This window comes from Peromyscus maniculatus, chromosome 9, assembly GCF_049852395.1.
Source record: "Peromyscus maniculatus bairdii isolate BWxNUB_F1_BW_parent chromosome 9, HU_Pman_BW_mat_3.1, whole genome shotgun sequence".
In the NCBI taxonomy this organism is placed as follows: domain Eukaryota; kingdom Metazoa; phylum Chordata; class Mammalia; order Rodentia; family Cricetidae; genus Peromyscus; species Peromyscus maniculatus.
The window spans coordinates 61,890,027-61,905,446 of NC_134860.1; the positions used below are offsets into that span (position 1 = coordinate 61,890,027).

Consider the following 15,420-nt stretch of genomic DNA (forward strand, 5'->3'; position numbering starts at 1 on the left):
AGAGCGGGATTGCCTGTGTTCCAGACAGGTTCACAGGACCAGGGACCTCTCCTGCAGTTGAGGGACTTGGCCTGGAAGCCTGGAATCCCTGCACCTACCCCACATGCTCTAGATGAGGTTGGTATATGTCTATAGTGTTAGCAACCATAGGCAGTGCCCAGACTGAAGCAGCGTACAATCTGGACATTGGTCCTTGAAGCAATTTCTTGTTCACGGTAATAGAGCCTGTCAGCTGAGTGTCACTGTTGGGTCTCATAGCTTCTGGTTGTCATAATTGGAGAGTTTAAGACTGAGTCACTCTGAGCTGTTTGTCTCCCCCTCTGGCCCTGCTCACCGTTCACTTCCTGATGTGACTTGCCTGGGCCCATTGGGAAAGGCCATATCCAGAGGAGGCGGGTACACCTTCTCTCACATGTAACCAGGGGCTGCCCTCCTAACACTAGTCCTGTCTTTTGAGTTGGACCCCTTGACTTCCTGCATGACATTCTCACCATGCCTTGTTCTTCGTGAAGCAGTATATTGCAACTTTTCAAAGAATTACAGAAGAAACAGCGTGCAGCTAGCCCACACGTTTTGTGGCTCTACGGTTCCGAAGTTCAATATTTCCTGTGTACCATCTGACACTCACATGTCCATGTGTGTTAGAAAGCCCAGTGTATATACACTGTTGAGGTCACTGAATTCTAGTGAGCAGAGAGTCCCAGAGAATAGCTCCCTCTGGGCTGGTGAGAGGGCTCAGTGTGTAAAAAACAAAAACAAAAACAAAAACAAAAACAAAAACAAAAACGTGCCATCAAGCCTGATGGCCTGAGCTCCAGCCTCAGGACTCACAGAGAGAGAACTGACTCCCTGCTCCCAAGTTGTGTCCTGACCTCCATGTGCACTATGGCACACACACACACACACACACACACACACACACACACACACACACACACGAGGCCCCATCCACCTAGTGGGCTGCTTTGCTTCCATTTCCCTAGTGTGGGGGTGGGGGCGGTATTTAATAGAAGGAACCAAAGGGGAAAATGAAATTTTGTGGACTGGGGGATGTTTTTATTTTTATCCACAGGGCTGTGTAAGTGGATCTTGGTCCCTGTGGGAATTCTCAGGACCAGAAGGCTAGAAATAGATTTGATCAATGAAAGTCGTTTCCAGACAGAACAAGCCATTGATAAATTCTAGCCCTGCCTGGTCAATCAGGCTCATCTGTTTCTGGGAGACAAGGAAGAGGAAGAAAGGGGGGGGGGTGACAGGGAGGGAGTGGGGGCAGGAGGATGGCGCCTACTGGGAGGAGGCTCCTGAGTTGGGCCTCCCCAGAGTTTCTGCACGCTGCCCCCCTCCTGCCCATGAATCTTTTATTTCCATGTCTGGGAAGGAGGAAGGGATATCTGTCTAATTAGTGTGAGAGGATCCGGGATTGATCTCAGCTGTGATTGATGGATTCATCCCAGCTGCCAGCAGGGTAGTGGGCGACCCCAGGGAGGATGGAGTGGATAGTTGGCTTCCTTAGGGTGGCAGGGACTTTGGAAAGAAAATGAACCCTCTCCCCCACCACCTTAGCCCCATTTATCAAACTCTCCTACTGTGGCTGAGTGTGGAACAGGCAGAGTGACGTGGAAGTCCCTAGAGCGAGTGTTAATGTGGCCAGGGGAGTTTCATCGAGCCTGCCTTCTCACGGGTCTTCCTCAAGTTCAAGGCTGCCCCAGCCAGCGTCTCTTAGACTGTCCTTCCTGCTCTTCCCAGTACTTGACCTAGATGGGGAGAACTGGCCTGGGAGACAAGTGACATGATGAGGAGGACATGGTGGCCCACGGTGAACTTGAACTCCATGGTGGTGCTCGGGTTCTCTGTGGACCTGGTGGTGCTCCCCGGTCACTCAGACTTGCTTGTTGCCTTGGACCCAGGACTTGTTGATGTCAGGCTAGCACTCTCAGAGGTTGGGGAGCTCACCTGAGGTCCCTTACCAAGACTGACAACCTGCGGGTGAATAGTAATAACCATACCAAGACTGACTGACAACCTGCGGGTGAATAGTAATAACCAGTGTGAGTGGACCAAGGTTTTAGCTGGCAGAGGGGTCATGTCTTGATGGCAAAAGCAGTATGATTTCTGACAAGGGTAAACTGAGGCACAGAATAGAACAGAGAATGTTCTTTCTACTGCTCTGCAGTGGGTGCTGCCCTTGTGCCCCGGCTTGTGCCTGCTGGGCTTTCCTCTTGATTCCAGACGAGCTTCTAAACATAGGGAGCTCAGCCCGAAGAGTTGGGTCGCATTTTGCTTTCCTGTTTTCTCACCCATTTCTAGATGCCCTTTGGGTCTAGCAGCCCAGTGTGTTCACTGCCAGCACTAGCGTTTCCCTCCCAGGAGGTGAGGTCCCAAGCCTTGACCTGCTGACCCCGGAGGGGTCACTTTTACTGGATGCCACTCTGTTTCATTGTTTAGTTTTTGTTGTGTTGGGTTTTTGTTTGTTTTTGATTGGTTGGTTGGTTGTGTTTGTTTGTTTGTTTGTTTTGATCTCTGACTTCCAGGAGAGACTTCATGGGTCACTCGGCTTGAACCAGCCCCACATGACTGGGGTCCCCAACCCTTCATCCCCTTAAGGTTTGGGTCTTTAGCTTCATGAAACTGGGGCCTTCAACCCTTCATCCCCTTAAGATTTGGGACCTTCAGCCTCTTAAGATTGAGGTTTTTGATCCTTCCCCTTCTCAGGATGGGACCACCCCGGGGGATCCTGACTCTGCCACGCCCATCAACAGGTACCATGTGCATATGAGCCATGCACTCAGACATGCGTTTCTGCGCTTGAAAAGACTAAATGAAAAGGCCCCACCAGACAGCTTGGAACTTCCTGTGGGTCCAATCCTGATCCAGTTTAAGCTCCTCCCCAAGCAAGAATAAACAGGGGTGATTCTAGAAGGTTCCAGGCATCCCACAGGTCTTCCCAGCCACCAGATCTCCAGGCTAGGCTTTTCCAAGAATAGGACACCTGAAAATACAGCACCTGGACCAGAGAGGCCTCCTGGGTGCCACAAAGCCAGACTTCCCCTCACAGATGTTTCTAGCACTGAGGCTTGACCACATCTGCCTGCTTGGTGACGCTACACACTTGTCAAGGGGACACACACAGGACTTGTCCTGATCCTGCCCTGATGGATGCCTTGTGTTCTCATGATGTAAGCTGCAACTTGTGGCCATAGGGCACCTGAATAGCCAGCTGCTCTAGTAGCAAGGAATATATTGGAGGCAATGGAGGGACTGAGCAGTGGATGCAGACCAGAAGGAAATGAAGCAGAATCTCCGGGCTGGCCCAGGATGGACAGTCAAAAATACCACCCAGGGCTCACCCAAGCGGGCTGGGATACCACTAGGACATGGAGCCTATATGCTAAAGTCCATGGGCCTCTTAGAGAGTCCAGAATGACCCAGAAAGTCAGGACCCTTCCCCTGCTGTTGCCTGTAGCCTGCATCCAGAATATCAGACACTCAGTAGCTGTCCCCACCAACCTATTTCTAAAGCATCTTCAGGTCCACGCAGCCTGGACATAGCCCCGAGGAACCCCTACAATGGGCAGTACTGTCTCCCAGGAGCTGATTGAAAGCCATCTCAAGATTACATGACTCCATGGCTACCCAACTGCCCTGCGTGCTGAACTTATGGACACTTTGCATTGGGCCCCCCAGGTCTCTAGAGAAGTTTTCAGGGGTAAGGGAGAGACTACTCGGACATGGGAAAGTTGGGTTCAGACCCTGTTCACCCTATCATACCACCCGGTGCCCATTCAAGAGCAGAGGTTGTCAGCTTTGGAATTTTCTTACTGCTTCCATACTGGTGAGTTGTCTTCCACCCACGACCGCAATTTGCTCTTCCTGAGAGGTGGGGCCCGGTCTGCCATGCTTCCTGCTGCCTGTCTGGCACCCCGAATCCAGCTGGCTTGCCTCCGCACTTGCTTCCTGCTTGCTTGCCTGCGGATCTGAGTCACAAGGATACAGGTGGCTCTCAGGAACGCTTTCAAAGTCACCGGGTTTTCAGAGACGCTTCCGACCCTCCCTCTTCCTTTCCACCTCTTCTGCGGGTACAGCAAGGTGTGATTGGGAGCGTGGATCCTCCCAGCCAGCAGCACTTCCTAACGGCAACACCTACAATTCGGATCTTACTTAAGTCTGAGCGCAATGAGGTCTGGAACAAGAAGACACGATTCAGCCTCTTCCCCCTCCCTCCCCACCCCCCAGTTCTTACCTGCTCTAGTTAGAAAATGGCTTATCCTTTCTGAGATGCAGGATGAGATCTGATTACCACTGTGGACTCTTTGAAAGGTAGGACCTCTAAGAGGAGAGAAGGTTCTTAGGAGAGAGAGGTCAGTGCCTTTCTTATAGAACTGCATTCATTCTCACTGGACTGGACCAGTTACCTCAGGAATGGGTTATTTTAAAGGGAAGCTGATATAGCGTCCTGCCTCTGGCATGCCTGCCTGGCGTTCTTCATCTTCACATCACGAATGAGAGCAGCAGGGGGCCCTTGTCAGCACCAATGCTCCTGGAACAATCTCCTCAAACATATCTCTCTCCTTTATAAATGACTCGGCCTCAGATATTCTGTTATAACAACTGAGCCTGAACTAAGACAATACTTTTGCTCTCTGATACTGAAATACATATTAAGAGGCCTCAGCATGGGATTTTTGCCAGTCTTTAATTTCATCAAAGGGGCACGGGGATCCTGGGGAAGCAGAGGGATGGAAAAGCTTCTGCAGAGTGGGGTGAGATTTGAACTTCCCTTCTAGGGCACGTGTCCTAATCAACCCATTTCTTTAGAGTGGTAGGCATATGGTTAAGACACAGGGAAGGCTGCCTCCTTGCCAAAGGCATGATATGTAATATGACCCGCCAGGGAAGAACAGAGCTCAAGCCTCACAGGCCACAGAGAATCAAGACCTTCCCACCAGGATCTTTCCAGCTCAACATTGTTACTGCCTGGCTGCTGCTTGGCATGGGGTGTGAGGGTGACAGAGGGCAGTGTGGTAGAGTGGATTGTGCAGTGCAGCCCTCCAGAAGAGTAGCTTCAAGGTATGACAGGACTGCCTTTGACAGCCTCATCAGCAGGGCAGTGGGCTCCTCTAAGCTTAGTGTTCCCATCTGTGAAATGGGGTCCTTCAGCATCACCCAGAAGCCTTTAAAGGGTAAGAAGGAAGGTTCCCACCTATGTGTTCCTGGGGTTGTGTTGTTAGTGACAGTTAGCCTACAGTTGCTGCAATTATGGCTAGAACTTCATTAAAATTTTTATTCATTTATTCATTTCACATACCAACCACAGATTTACATACCAACCCTCTCTCATCCCTCAGCTTCCCCACCCCCATCCCACTTCCCATCCCCTCCTCCAAAATGGTAAGACCTCCCATGGGGAGTCAGCAAAGCCTGGTACATTCAGTTGAAACAGGTCCAAGACCTTCCCCCCTGCATCAAGGCTGTGCAAGGTGTCCCACCATAGGTAATGGGCTCCAAAAGGCCAGCTCATGCACCAGGGATGGATCCTAATCCCACTGCCAGGAGCCCCTTAAACAGACCAAGCTACACAACTGTCTCACTTATGCAGAAGGTCTAAGGTCTAGTCTTGTGCAGACTCCACAGCTATTGGTCTAAAGTTCATGAGTTCCCACTAGCTTGGTTCGGTTGTATCTCTAAGTTTTGCCATTGTGATCTTGATGCCCCTTGTTCATAGAATCCCATTCTTTCTCTTCAACTGGACTTCTGGAGCTCAGCCTGGTGCTTGGCTGTGGATCTGTTTCCATCAGTTACTGGATGAAGGCTCTATGATGACAGTTAGGGTATTCACCAATCTGATTACCAGAGTAAGCCAGCTCAGGCACCCTCTCCACTATTGCTAGTAGTCTAAGCTGGGGTCATCCTTGTGGATTCCTAGGAACTTTCCTAGCACCAGATTTCTCCCTATCCCCGTGATATCTTCCTCTATCGAGATGTCTCTTTCATTGCTCTCCCACTCCGTCCCTGTTCTGGCTTGACCATCCTGTTCCTTTATGTTTTCATCCCCCATCCTCTACCCTCTATTACCCCCCTTACCCCTAGTTTACTCAGGAGATCTCATCTATTTCCCCTTCCCAGGACAATTCATACATCCCTCTTAGGGTCCTCTTTGTTACCTTATGGCTAGTTCTTTAAGAGTTTAAAAACTTACTCTTTGACAACGTCATACATATATAAGTATATAAAGTACTTTGGTAATATTCCCCCATTATCTTTTCTTATCCTATCCTTATCCTGTTGAACTTTGCCAGGTAGTCCCTCCCCCCCCACACACACGTCTGTCCTGCTGTGTTTAATTAGATTGCTTACAGAGCATTGGTATGGAATTTGACTGGGGCACAAGCAGTTTACTCATGGCTGCAGTCTCTCTCCTTCCTCCTCCAGCAGCCATCAGCTGCCTATGGCTCTTCAGAGAGAAGTGGGGCCTCATGACTGCCCTCCCCGTCTGTGCTGGAACAGTGGTGGACCTAGTCTTGTGCAAGTAGCCACAGCTGCTGTGAGCTCATGAGTGCAGTGGGCATGGCAAGTCCAGAGCACGGCATTGCACAGCATTCCTGCCCATCCCCCAGCTCTCACAGTCTCTGTCCACTCTCTTGCAATGTTCCCTGAGCCTTGAATGTTCTGTTTAAGGCTGATTGTTCAGTGGTCACCTATTCTTGGCACTTTGTACAGTTTTTTTTGTCTCTGCATTAACCGCTGTCTTCTACAAAAAGAAACTTATCTGACTCAGGCTGAGAATAGCACTAATATATGAGTGTAAACATGAATATTTAGATTTATTTTTAATCGTGTATGTGTCGGTGTATGTGTGCATCTGTGTGCAGTGCCTATAGAGGCCAGAAGAGGGCACTGTACCCCCTGGAACTGGAGTTACAGGCAGTTCTGAGCCACCATATGGGTGCTTGGAATTGAAAGTGGAGCCTTTGCAAGAATAGTAAGTGCTTTTAACTGTTGACCATCTCTCTAGCCCTCTACCATGAATATTTAGAAAGCAGTTTGACACCATGGCTGTTTAGTAAACCAATGTGGTAAAATAAACATAAAATTATCTTAGCCATTTTTAAGTGTACACACAGTTTACTGTCATTAAGTCCCCAATACCCTCTGAACGTCTTCATTTTGTAGATCTGGAACTGGACATATGACATCTGAGCTCCCGTTTCTCCCATTCTCCTTTCAGTTACTATGACTTGAACCATCCCAGGATTCCTAATCGGAATTTAAAAAAAAGGAAAACTAGCTAGATATGGTGACACATATATCTTCAATCCTCACATTTGATAGGCAGAGGCAGACAGATCTGTGAGTTCAAGGCCTGGTCTCCATAGTGAGTTCCAAGCCAACCAGGGCTACGTAGGAGGACTTTATCTCTTTTACAAAGGCAAATTGGGAGCCCTAGAGATGCCTCTGTGGGCAATGGCTCTTGTCATGCAAGCCTGACAACTAAATTCAGTCCTGGGACTCACACAAAGGTGGAAGGAGAGAACCATCTCCATAAAGTAGCTTTCTGACTTGCATAGGCAGACCATGAAACCCACAAGCCCCCTCCACACACAAATAATAAATACTAAATCTATGGAAATGGAAAACTGGCTATGGTACATCTTAAATTTCATTCTATATTTTCTTCTAGGCAATATAAAAATATTCTTCATGGTAGGAACACCACTCTGCTACAGGAAACACAGAAAGTCACATGCATCCATGAGTCAACACTGGAAAGCCAAAGCCTGTAGTCAAAGGGTCCTCAGAGTCTTCTGTATCCTCTTCCCCAAGCAACGGACAAAAACTGTGTGTTGAAGGTGCACAACAGGGTGTTTGGATATAAACATACATTGTGAACTGATTACCATAATCAAGCTAATTAGCATACCCATCACCTCACAGGCTTAATTTTTTTTTTCTCATGAGAACATTTTAAAATATGTCTTAATGGGGATAGGGAGAAGGCCCAGTCAATGAGATACTTGGCATCCAAACTCAAGGGGCCAAGTTCAGATCCCCAGCACCCACATCTGGGTGGGGTGGGGTGTGCCTATAGTCCCAGTGCTGGGGTGGTGGCCACAGGAGGAGCCTTGGCACTCACTGACAGCCAGGCTAACAGAAGTGCTGAGCTCCGGGTTCAGGAAGAGACTTCATCTCAAAAACTAAAGTGGAGAGCATTTGAGGAAGAGACCGGACATTGACTTCTGGCCTCTGCACACATGCACACACATATCACACACACATACACACACACACCTCTGCACACATGCACACACATATCACACACACACACCTCTGCACACATGCACACACATATCACACACACATACACACACACACCTCTGCACACATGCATACACACACATCACACAGAACCCTCTGCACATACGCACACACACATAACACACACACACACACACACACACACACACACACACACGCACGCACGCATGCACGCGCATGCGCACAAGCAACTTAGCAAATTTCAAGCCTTCAGTAATTGCTCTTAACTAGCATCATCTTGCAGTACCTCAGACTCAGATTTCCAGAATTCATCCTTCCTGTCTTAATGGAACTTTGTGCCTTTCGACCAACCTCTCTGCTACCTACCATCCAGCCCCCCCTCCCGTAACCACCCTAGCCCCCCTCATGCCCATGATGCTGCACTGTGTTTGTCTTTCTGCATCTGTTTTTTTCCTGCTTAGCATGATACTTACTGAGGTTTGTGACCTCAGGAAGCATCTGTCATTCTCTGACATGAGAAGGTTGGCCTGAGATAACAGTTTCCCACCAGTTCAAAAACTGACAAGAAGTAGACTGACAAGCTGGCTCAGTAGGCACCACACCCGACGGCAGCTTTCAGTCTCCAGGACCCATCTAAATATGGCGACATATACCTTCAGTCCTCAAACTTGACAGGCAGATAGGAGAGAACCTACTCCTAAAAGTTGTCCTCTGACCAACACACTCACACACACACACACACACACAAAGTTAAATGTGATAAAAGTCTTAATCAATTCTAAAATGAAATGCCGCAGAATGTCCCCCCACAAAACAGATAGTAGTAACAGATTTCATACAAAGGAGCCAGCCTGTCAGTTAAAACTTAGAATGTTCACTGCCATGTTGCTCAGTGAGAAAAACGGGCCCACCTGACAGCATATGATGGGAATCATGGGTTCTGGTGAACAGCGTGCTTGTATGTCAAGTCCTGGCATGCGGTCACTTCTTTCTCATGGACAGAACGCAGTGTTCGAAGATGCTGACCAACTCAAGAGCACAACTGTCTGACAGATCAAGTTGTGATCAGAGGGCTCTTCACATCTTGGATGCAGATGCTGGGCAGAACTGTCACATTTGTTGCTGTATGAATGAGGTCATAATGAATAGCAGATCTACAAGGCACTGTTACTTGCTGGGTGGCGGTGTCCCCAACTGAAGCAAATTCATGCCCACTTATACTGAGTTTAGCCCGACAGGCATGCCCCCACTCTGACCTTTGACCTCACGAAAGATACTACACAGCTTCCACCATCACTGGTGGCCCTTGATGTCCTAAGGTGTCAAAATTATGTACCCAGCTTTGAGGGTGAAATTGTGGTTTGAAAACTTAGCTCTATCAACCTGATGGAATTTGCCTGGAACTTCTGTTTAACCCTTTCCAAAGACTCTCTTCCCCATAAACCTGGAGAGAAATATGCCTCAGTTTTAGCATCAGATTTAGTGTGGGAAAATTTCAAAATTCAGTGTGCTGTCTCCAGGAGGGTTTTTAGAAAGGCAGGTGCCTGGATCCCACCCACAGAGATGTGGTCTTAGTAGGTCTGAGGTAGGGGGAGGCCTGAGAGTTCTGTTTATGACAAGCTGTCAGAAGTTCTGCTGGCAAGATTCAAGTTCAGCACTTTGAAGACTTCTTCACCAGAGCTCTCGTGGGACCCTCCTTACTTTAAACATATGTGACTGTGGGTTCCCTCTGGTCTGCCATCCTCTCTTCTAAGGTACGGCAGACTGGACTCCAGAAACTTAACCAGGATGCTCTGATCTTGGAGATGCTTTTCTCTCTCTTTTGGGCAGGAAGGTCTTCTCAGGTCTGGTTTCTCGCATGCATCTAGTCAGTCATAGTCTGGATGAGACCTGTTTCTGTCTTTGTGAAGCTACGGCACTTCAGGGAAACCATTTATGTCCCATCCCCAGTTTCCCATCCGCAGCCTCAAGTCACGCATGTAATTCCTACCATACCCACAAAGATGATGGATTTGAAGATGACTTGTAAATGATTCACCAACTGTCTGTAACATGTAAGGAGAGATCACCATCTGTGACCTCTCAGGTTTGGACCCATCCCAGGTGAGGACTGTGACCGTGAGTGTCCTTGAAATCATTCAAGGTAATTCTGGGCAGATAGGACATTTTGGGAGGAGCTTCAAGGTGTTCTGGTTCTAGAAGGTTTGCTGCAGAATAGAACGGGCACTTTGGCCTGTGGGTCCCACCCTGGCGTGCCCAGGAGTCTCCCCGCTATTTGTGGGGATTCACTGAGCCCCTGCTTACTCTACTTACATCCGTGTCCCCTTGGGCCCTGTCTTTCCTGGAGCCACCCTTTGCATTTTGGTCTTGGGCTCTGCATGGCTGCTGAGGGTGCCAAGCTGATGCACTGCAAGAGGAAAGCTCCATGATGCTGCTGATGCTGGCGGTGATGCCGATGGTGCGAGCTGAAAATGGGCTGCTACGTCATCGTCGTCATCGTTATCATCATCATCAGCACAGCCATCAGATCGCTGGCACCCATGCTGGGTTGGCTGTTTGTCATAACTTGTCTCTTGAACTTATGACAGCCTCTTGAGGTAAGTATCCATCATGCCCATTTTACAAATGAGGAAACAAAGGCTCAGAGAGAGTCAATCACTGATGTATACTAGCCTTCCCCTACCATAAAAATATACCTAAAGCGAGCTACTGCTGAAGAAAAAGGGGTATATTTAGCTCATCATTTTGGAGGCTAACAGTGTAGACAGTGTGGTATGGGCTCTGGTGAGGTCACATTGCCAAACAGGAAGTAAGAAGGCTGTGGGAGGGGCTGGCCCCAATCTTCATCATGGTCCTCTTGTGGGAATCCACAGAGAAACATCTCCATCTCTCTCAAAACTACATTCCCAGTTGACCTGAGGGTGCTTGTTAAACCCATTCACTTAAAGGCTCCACAGCATCACCCCAAAGTGCCACTCTAGGTACCTGGATTCCAACACAAAACCTCTGGGGTGGAGGAACATCATTGGATGGCCCAAAGATGCCCCAATGCTATGTCTGTATATGAAGCACAGGGCCTTTGGGATGCCAATAGGAAGTGTCACCCCCTTCACCCACCATGTGTGGCCTCTCAGGGTGAGATCCTTTCCAAGTGATGCCTGACAATTCATAGATTCACTGTGGCTAGGAAGTGGGTGGGGCTGGCAGGATATAGAGCTCCCTGTGCTCGCTGGGTTGGGATGAAGCCCAGAGAAGCCTATCCATGGTAGATATCACACTCCCCACTTCTGCCCATCCCCTCCGTGTGGTGAGAGGCAGGGGGAGCTGAGAGAAGCTGGCAACTGTCCCACTGGGGACTTGATGCTAGTTTTAGGCTTTAATCTTGGGGACAGAGTTGTCGCTGTTTCTACCCGGTTATAGGCTGTTATCTAGCTGTGCTTTCTAAGTTCCACATCATTCCCTTCCTGGGTTTCTAAGTTCCACATCATTCCCTTCCTGGGTTTCTAAGTTCCACATCATTCCCTTCCTGGGTTTCTAAGTTCCACATCATTCCCTTCCTGGGTTTCTAAGCCCCACATCAAGCCCTTCCTGGGTTTCTAAGTCCCACATCAAGCCCTTCCTGGGAAGCCCTTCCGCCTACACACACACAACACTGCTGTCTGGAAGGGAAGCACAGGCCCCTCGCTCATCATCAGGAAACTGATCACTGGCTCCTCACTTGAGCCTCATGGGCCCATTTCACCGGAGGCTTCGAACAAATGCAGCTTCTTCCTGTTCCCTGGAAATGCCGGGCGCTTCCTGCCTTGTGCCCTGCCTTGTGACATGCTGTCTCTTCCTTCTTACTGTTTGACCAAGGGAGGTTCATTCAAAGTTCTAGCCCAGGTCTGGCTTTCTCGGGCTGTCTTCTTGGGTCTTTGAGATGTTCCGTGACTTGAGGCTCCCCACCCATGCGGCATTTCCCACCGAGCACCTCCCGAAGACCCCCTTCCCTTCCCCTCACCTGCACTGACTACTTCCCATGTGTCCATTCCCCCCACCTAGGAGGTGGGTTCCGTCTAAGCAGCCCATGTGTCTGGTTTTATTTCGGTCTCGACTCTGCTCTGCATCCTGTTGGCACTTGCCTTGTAACTGCTGAGTGAAGGACCCACGGTGCTGGAGTGATGGAACACTGTCCTTGGAACGGAAGGTTCCAGTTCTAGTCTTGGCTCTGCCAGCCCCTCCTGGTCAGCTTGCTCCTCTGCAGGCCCCAGATTCCTCTTTTGTAAACTAAGGGGTTGAACACCAGAGAAGCTCTGCCTCTAGTAATCCTCAGAGCCACTGGGGATCTCGCTAAAATGTGTGATCCTGGGCCGCTCTTGGAGTCACCATCAGAAAAATCCAAGTTAGGCTTGGTGTTCTGCATAATTCACAGGCAACCAGGAGGTGGAGTGATGTAGGAAGTTGCCGGACTATCTATCCTTTGAGCAACTTGTATCCAGGAGACTTTGAGAGGTGGGCAGAGCTTAGAAGGGAAGAAAGGACTCTACAGTGATGCCTGTGGTGAATGAGGAAGGAATCATCCTCACCGTCACCAACCATCACCTCTATTATCACCAAAATCATCAGTGTTATTATCGTCATCACCATCAGCACCACGGTCTTTATCTTCGTGATCATCATCACCATAATTACCGTCATCTTCATCACCATCCTCCTGTGATCATCTTAACCACCAGAACCATCAGCAGGATTACAGTCATCACATCACCATCATGATCACCGTCGTTGCCACTATGATTGTTTACATGGTTATCATTCATCACCTGTATCGTTATCATGTTCACCATCCTTACCATGTCCGATACCTTCCTCATCACCTCATGATTAGCATCAATATCAATATTATCCTCCTGACTTCAACTGGCATCACCACAATTACCCTCATCATTGTCACTGCCATCGCCATAATCTCCTTGGTCATCATCGCCGTCTCTTCCATCAGCAAGGACACCACTGCTCAGTGCTCACTAGGGATCACTTGTGTTCTCATCTTTATGGTCATCACTTCCGTCAGTCCTCTGTGGGGCGGGGGCGGGGGATTGTGAGTTAACGTCTAAGGGAGGCTGGGTGTGGTGGCTTACTCCTGTACTCCCATAACTTGGAAAGACAAGGCAGGAGGATTGCCGTGAGTTTAAGAGCAGTTTGGATGACGTAGTAAGTTCCAAGCCAGTCTGGAGTGGAGTGCGACCCCGCCTCAACAAGGAAAGGGAAAGTCCTAAGGGATTTTTATTTTATTCCTAGAGACTTGGGTTCCAGTCTGCAGCGCCTCCCGCTGCGGAGCCATCTGCTGCAGGAGCAGCCTGCGACTTTGGGAGGGGACACAGGGCACCGCCTCCCATCTCCACACTTCACTCTTTACACCAGGCCTGCTTCCTGCCAGACCCTGCCTTGGATTCGATCCAGACCGCGTTTCTTTTCGATGTTCATGAAACAAAGGCTTGATTTTTTTTTCTTCCTTCTCTCCAAACCCCTTTCTGCCCACTCAGAACTCCTGTGAAAATAGCATTCGTAGCCACGCCTCGGGCCGATCTGTGTCCTTGTGCTCAGCGCACATGCTCTGCCTTTCACACCACAAACGGCTTTGCTCGGGGGAAAAAAAATATGTTTTCTCTCTGCAGAACTGCCATTTTTAGGCAACACATAGAAGGCAAGAGAGACGAGTTCACTTTTCCTTCCCCTGGAAAACCCCACCAAGATGTTGTTTGCCTTTGCTTTCTCTGGAGGGGAGATATTTTTTGACAGCTTTCATCACTAATCTGGCTCTCGGCCCCACAACTAGTGCCAGCTTGGAAAGGGAGCAGAAGAAAGCTTAGATGAGCAAAGACAAGATTTTCCCAGAGGGGCACAGCACCCCGGTGCTCAGCACTCTTAGGGGCCCTGTGGCATGCCTCACCTCCCACCCCACAGGGGCTGCCCTCCTCACTGAGGGGCCTGAAGGAGAACATACACTGGCCTTGTAAATTACGCCCTGGCAGGATAGGGACCGGCCACTCACTGAGGTCTCCAGATCACCCTCTTCAACATACTTCTTCCGGAACTTTCATGAAGTAGGATGGAGGTGGGTAATGTGTTTGGGGGTTGCGAACCCCCAGCCAGAGACTGATTCTGCCTCAGTACTGTCCAGCCCAACACTGGGAAGAGCTCAGTGGAATCAGCATCATGCTGAGCGTGGTGTTTGTGGGGAAATGTGGGCAAAATCCTAGTTCCCAGACGAGGGTCATTTAGTTATCTCCACCCTGCTTGGGGCAGGTGGAGATAGAGGTAATACTTGAGCTGACTACTAAGGCAGGAGGATTACTCTATTAGGACACGGGCCTCATCTGAAACTACTGAAGCCCACTGTCCACACTCATCTCTTCTCCCTGTGCTAGCCCATGCACCCCCTTCTGTGGCTGGAGAGAGAGAGAGAGCCCTTCAGATGCTGGCAGCAGCTTCCCAGGGGCCCGCCTTTTGCTTTCCCAGGCTCCCTTCTGAGATCCTCACAGCCTTGCTGTTCCATCCACATGGTCCCAGATCCTACACTGCTGCTTGACACTGTGGGCCCAGTGGGCCAGGGCCAGGACAACACCATTGCTTTTCCACTCCACGCTGTCATCCTGCCTGCACCAGACCTTCCTGCTTAGCCACCTCCTAGATTCCCAGAATCCCACTGCACTGGTCCAACAAAGGGTTGGTTGTCCAAGGAGTGGAATTGGGCCTTTGGGCCACATGGGTCAGATGGTAGCATTTCAAAGATCCCAGGCACTTCTTTCTTTTGTTATCTCTCTTGGTGGTTTCTGTCTCAGCACCAGATTCCAGCTGGCTTGTCTTGGGTCGGGTGTTTTGATGAGGAGGGGGCAGGATTCAAAGAGGGGCCTCTGATTGGCTTGGCTTGTGTCGGGAGCACTCGACAGTGATCAGTGGGCAGGCAGGGTCGCCTCATATGGGGACACCAGGACCCACTCCTTCAGAATCAGAAGGGAAGTCAGGGAAAGAGGCCACTGCGAGCTGAGAAAGAGCCCTCAAGTGCCCCCATGTCCTCCATGCCCGCCACTCTGCCTTCAGTTCGTGGTCCTTCTTCTCTGAGCCCCAGGTCCCACATCTTGAAAAGAGCCAAAAGCTCACTCC

The 15,420-nt window shown here is 49.6% G+C and overlaps 1 protein-coding gene and 1 long non-coding RNA gene across 2 annotated transcripts in view; one reads left to right on the forward strand and one right to left on the reverse strand.

The window, feature by feature from the left end:
- Positions 1–15,420, forward strand: part of Xkr6 (XK related 6) — a 256,506-nt gene that overhangs the window by 118,497 nt on the left and 122,589 nt on the right. The gene's annotated exons all lie outside the window — the stretch shown is intronic.
- Positions 7,103–10,862, reverse strand: LOC121832320 (uncharacterized). The gene is made up of 3 exons (XR_006075949.2): positions 10,588–10,862; positions 9,186–9,396; positions 7,103–7,254 (listed from the first exon to the last, which is right to left on the reverse strand). It is a non-coding gene; the product is annotated as an uncharacterized LOC121832320 (long non-coding RNA).